The 6,181-nt window shown below is 45.1% G+C and overlaps 1 pseudogene; it reads left to right on the top strand.

Annotated features, from left to right (window-relative positions):
- The first annotated feature begins 501 nt into the window (after window positions 1–501).
- LOC133925971 (sialyltransferase-like protein 2) lies at window positions 502–1,223 on the top strand (annotated as a pseudogene).
- The last annotated feature ends 4,958 nt before the right edge of the window (window positions 1,224–6,181 follow it).

The raw sequence follows: 6,181 nt of genomic DNA, 5'->3' as shown, positions 1-6,181 counted from the left end.
TATAAATTTACTGTTTATGAAAATACTGTTTATATTCACTATTTATAATGTTATTGTATTACTGAATTTTGTACATCCGTTTCAAATCTAAGCACCTCACACGTATTTGTAGTTATGCTATAGTACTCCTGACTTCAGACGGTGTGAAGTCAGGAGATCTAAATCTCTCGACTGTACGATGCTATAGTACTCTGATTTCAAATAGTGTAAAGTTAGGAGATTTAAATCCCTCGGCTGTATACTTTAAAAGCTCATATCCGATTGAGGAAAATCCTGATTCTCCCCCTCCTTACCTCACTCGTCACATTAGGCGCTCCAGCTTCACTTCCAAGCAGGGTTACGAATTCGTTCAACCAGTGAAATGCGATGGCCGTCGAATTCTCCAAAATTCATGAATATCAGTATAAATTTAGTAGAAACCGAACTAATTTTGTTATTTTTTAAAAAAAAATCGTTTTAAATTTGAATCGGATCGAAATGTGATCGGTCCGGAAAATTTGTGAACACAGCTTCCAAGCCTACTAATGGCCGCCGGATCTCGGTGACCGTACCGCCGGAGATGAAGCGTCGCCACCTCCTGCTCGTTCTCTTCCTCTCCCCCTCGCTCCTCTCCCTCTCCTTCCGCCACCACCTATTTCTCCCTCGAGGCCCGTCCCAATCCGCCGGCTCGCCGCGACCGACATCGGCGGGAGCCAGCTCGTGTTCGAGGCACCAGCTCGTGTTCGAGGCAGCCGCGCTCGTCGCCAACGCCTCGATATCTTCCTTCCCAAGCCTCGGCAACCACCACCGGCTCCTCTACCTCCGCCTCCCTTACTACAGCGCCGCAACCTCCGGCCCGCGGTAAAGAACCGTCTCCCGCCTACGCGTCCCCTCCGACGATTCCCTCCTCGCCGTCTTCCGCGCCTCACTCCGCTCCTACCACCTCGCTCGCCACCGCCGTCGGGGAAACGTCGTCGGCGTGATGAACGACCTCGCGAGGCTCCTTGGCCGGCACCGCCTCCCCACCTGTGCCATCGTCGGCAACAGCGGCATACTCCTCGGCTCCGGCCAGGGACCGAAGATCGACGCTTGACCTTGTCATCCGCCTCAACAACGTCCGCGTCGCGGGCTTCGCGGCCGACGTCGGCGCCAAGACCTCGCTTTCCTTCGTCAACTCCAACATCCTCCACCTCTGCGCCGCGCGCTCCGCCATCCCCACCGCCGGGTGCGGCTGCCACCCCTAATCCCCTATGGCCTCACGGTCCCCATGGCCACGGACGCCAGCCCTACGATGGCGAACGTCCGTGGCCCGGCCCGGTACGCCCCCATCTGCCCGAACAGCGCCGCCACGCTGCCGTACGGCCGAAATACCCGCTTGTTCGGGTCCTCCCCCCGCGCCGGCCTCACCACCTTCGCTAGCCACACCGGGACAGCACTAGCGGCGGCGGTGGCATTAGCAGAAGCCAAGCCACCGCTGGCTGGTTCGTGTTTGTGGCTGTGTCCTTGGTGGCATTAGAAGAGTGGAGGTCGGTGGCAGGCTGGCAGCGACAACGGCTTCATTCGTGGTGAGGAGAGAACAATGGGAGGCGGAGGAGCGGGCCGCAGTGAGCAAGGAGCCGTAGGGCTGGAGCTGCCAGAACGCCACGAACAGCGTGAGGAAGGCGAGCGAGGCCATGAACGACTTGATGTCCACGCACGGAATGGCAAACGGCGTGCATCCTCCGCCGCCGCCTCCGCCTCCCACATCTTTCCTAGTGTTATACTTCATGGTAAGCCTCGCCCCGCAACCTCCCCGGCCGTCCGGCTACAGCTCCGCCTCTGCTACCGCGAGCTAGTTGCCCGGCTGGCGATTAACGCGCACAAGCCGGATGAGCTGCCGAGCACGGCCGGAGAAGATGGAAGGATGTGGGAATCAGGATTTTCCTCCGTCGGATGTGAGCTTCGGAAGCGCATGGCTGAGATCGCGTGAAGTCACGGTGACCTCAATTTGCGTGAAGTCAAGGGATCCGATCCGCGGTGCCGGGCAGGGCTCTGCCCTTGTCAACAGTTCTCTGCTCCTGCAAGACATGTAACTGCACGAGCCAGCAATACAGTAGAAAAGATAAGGTGACCAAAGAAAAACATTGACCTGTCCTAGAACTGCAAGAACAGCAACCCTGAAAGAGAATTATTGGCCCCAACTAATCGTGGATGATCAAGCAAACAACTGCTTTGGAACAGTTTTTTCATGGTGTAGATAGTGCTGGTCTGTACGTGATGATCGCTGAGTAGGAATGGCAATTATACCATTACTAATTTACCAGAGGGTAAATATTTTAATAGAGTCTGATATATTTTATATTTACTATATGCAGGCATGTTCGTTGACGAGAACACCATCCGACGAGTATACGAACACATGTATAAATAAAGTTTACCCGTGTCACCGTTTACCCTTCTATACCTATAACCTCAACCCCATCATGGCTTCACCTAATCCCTATTCTGCCTAATCTCCAACAATTTGACACCGCCACCCCTAGGCCCCCACCTATCCAACACCTAAATCCCCGTCGCCCAGCCCAAATCCCCGCCACCTAGCCCCAGATCCCCACAGCCGGGAGCCACGTCAGCACCTCCTTTGCCTACAGCATACCCGTCTCCTCCGGTACGCTCTAACGCCGTACTAGCATCTCCTCCGTCGATCGTGACGGCAGCTTTCTTCCACCTGCCAGTCACAACTGCAACTCCCCTAGGTTGAGTCTCGAGTTCACCTGCCGCCGCACCACCAGCCACTACCTCCTCCACCTGATCTGATCACATATTCATAGTTGATAAGGTCTGCAGTGCCTGTTAGGTTTTTTTATATTATTGTATGTTGTTGTTTTACTACTTAACTTGAACGTATTTTCATTCTGAAATATGTTGTTTGTGATGCAAGAATTGAAGTTTGTTGTTTGTTCAACTAGCCTTTCCTTTTGAACGGTTTTGTCGATGAATTCATTAATTTTTGTTGCCTGAAATTTAAATTGGACGTATCTTCATTCTGAAATATGTTGTGTGTAATGCCACGAATTACAAATTGTTGTTCGTTATACCAGTTCTTCTGAATGGTTTTGTAGATGCATCTGTTTATTTCTGTATGCCTGAAATCCTTTTTGTAATAGACTATAAATAGATGGAAGCATATGCAATTTTAGGGTCATGTGGAAAACCTTTCTACTGCCCATCACAATTGGTCCAGCTGATGTACTCTTTGTGTTGTACTGTTGTGTATTTGTGTATCTAGCGGGTAAACGGGTATGCTCACGGATGATGTGTATGTTCTCGGCTCTTCGTCCATGAGTGTTCCTAGTATACTCACGGGCAAGATAAAACTATCAGGTACATGTATGAGGGAGCATTACTTGTGCCCACCACGCCTTATTGCAATCCCTATTGTCAAATCATGTACTCATGTGGTTCGAGTAATTTGTAATCCACGTTGTTCTTGTGACGGTGAAGGTGAATAGTGATCTTTAATCATGCACTCATTAAGAGCTAGAGCAACGAGCATAGATTCCTTTATAAATAATTTACAAATTTAACTTTATTATTCAATTTGGCATCATGACAATGTTTTTTTCTTTAGCTTAGTGAAACTCTCAAATCACATATTGGCTAATGGACACTGTCAATATGTACTCGTAGATTTGTTGTAGGACACTACTTCTAATATACGATCTAGCTAGTCAGGGAAGAGAAAATCACAAAATGACGCCTGGTACCTCTTTTTAGCGGACTAAACTAGGTGTGAGCAGCCAAAGTCCTAACCCGACTCATTCGCGCGCCCATTCGCAACCTTTGCAACCAAACCACAAGGGTACATTTAGTTAGAGGGTAAAATTAGATGGGTTATTGCTATCCCTGTTTTCATATATAAGGTCATCCAAATTGTCTGTTATGTTGGGTAGATAGAATGAGCTAATTTTGTGTTTGGTTAGAGAGAAGGACAGATATGATGAGAATAATTAACTAGATTATATCTCTTAATATTAAATAGTAATAGTTTATCATAAAAAATCAGTATGTACTAATATTTATCAATGTTAATCTTATCATACTAATTACTAATTAACAACAAAGAGGTTAATTATCATTATTTGTACTCTAATTGATATAATTATACACTAATCGATACATTAATTAGTGCTAATCAGCACTAATTAATCCTTATCAACCATAATCTCATAATATTAAATAATAATTAGTAATACAATATGCTAATTAGTACAAATCATTCTACTAATGATCAAGATTACACAAGGTGAATGATCTCATCGGGGCAAAAGAACCGGCTCACTCTATCCAGCGTAAATGAGAAATATTTCTCAAAGTATATGACTATATTATACCCATCATTCAATCAAACACCAAAATATGCACACTAAGGGCAAAAATGTCTTTTCCTCTTTTATCTCTTCCAAACCAGACGCAATTATTATTGTAATGCGAGTGGTGTTCCGCGATAAACGTAGAGTACTGAAAATGTCGACAAAAAGATATTTGAAAGTTGTCATTTAGGTCAATACACATAACTGTGTCCTTTAGGCCATACGCATTATAGCACTCATATCTGTATCTTAAAAAAACTGCACTCATATAATATTTTACATTAATTTCGTGGGCCCTGGAGTAGATAATGTCCCCTGGTCAAGGATTGTTTGTTGATTTATCCCTATCGAGAGATTGGTACCGAAGCCCCCACTGGCTTTCTTTTCATTTCCTCAATCAGACGCCGTGCGTGTTCCTCTATGGTTGCTGTCACTAATCAACAGTAATCTACTGGTTATCGCCAATTTCCGAGTAATCAGTTGGGTATATATTCTCTTGCATGAGTGATAATGTGTGAGCATGCATGTTCTTAAATACTTCGGTATTACTACTGAGATTAAACTATTGAGTATTTAAGTGCATGAATTTTGTGGTGTCTGCTACGCATAGACAGAGAAAGATGTGGTCCTGACATGGACCGAAAACTGAACAAATAGAACGAAGGCGATGTAGCACCTACACGGATGGCACATGATCAAATTGCAGTGCTAATATACTAAGCTACAGCAGCAGCGAGGATTTTCCGGGCAATATACTAAGAATATGGTTCGTATTCTCTGACTTTGCTGAAGTAATATCAGAGAATAAACAGTGTCATACCATTAGCCTTTCTGAACCGTTAGGTACCAGATTTTCTGCTACAGTAGCTTCATGAACAGTAGCTTCATGAACAGTAAAATCACTGCAGTAAATAATGATAAGGTACTGTTCATCCAGACTCAGATTACTGTTCAAGATCACTGTAGTAAATAATGATAAGGTACTGTTCATCCAGACTCAGATTACTGTTCATTTCTGTGACTTTGCTTCACAACATCAGAGTATACGAATCCGTAAGAATGGAAGTTAGTTTGGATCAGCTTACTATTTTGCAAGACTAGAAGATTCCCATCATTTACTCATCATGAATAGCAGAGGGGAGAGCTCACATTAGGTACAATTGGCGAAGATATGGAAACGGATATGGGCTATTAAAGCTGCTGCTAAAATGAAGATAGTTCTTTGGAGAGTGGCACATGAGTGCCCAACAGGTACACAACTTGTTCGACGACATGTTTATACCTCTGATGCCTATTACTTTTGTGGCAGACAAGAGACAATTGAACATGCTTTATTCATATGCCAGTATGCATATGAAATATAGAACGAAATTAAAAGAAGTTATGGGACTAAAAATAACTTTAAGTGGTCCACCTCAGCTAGGCAAGGGCTGTTCAATTTTATAAGTGAAGCAACATATGAGGATATGACTGTCGTGATTATCACCATTTGGCATATTTGGGAGGCAAGAAATGCAATTACGCATAGAGAAAATAGCGTCCATCCCCGATGCATTGCAGAAAAGGCTAAAGCAAATGTGAAAATAGTGTTCTTGCATCTATTTGAACCATCCATTTCAGACAGTTGTGACCCTGATATCTCTACGGACAAATGGGTTCCACCGCCCGATGGATTGGTGTCGCTCAATGTTGATGGGTATTGGCTTAGTGCTTAGGGATCATTTCGGTGTTTTCCTAATGGCTTGCTGCAAGAAAGTGGAACAAATTGATGACCCTGAGATGCATAAGCTATTGCACTTCGTTATGCTGTAATCTTTGCTAAGAAAAGGGCTTTAACACGAGTGATAATA

Source organism: Phragmites australis, chromosome 8 (genome assembly GCF_958298935.1).
Source record: "Phragmites australis chromosome 8, lpPhrAust1.1, whole genome shotgun sequence".
NCBI lineage: Eukaryota > Viridiplantae > Streptophyta > Magnoliopsida > Poales > Poaceae > Phragmites > Phragmites australis.
Note: the sequence above shows the minus strand (reverse complement) of the source record. Positions and strands in the feature narration are given on the sequence as shown.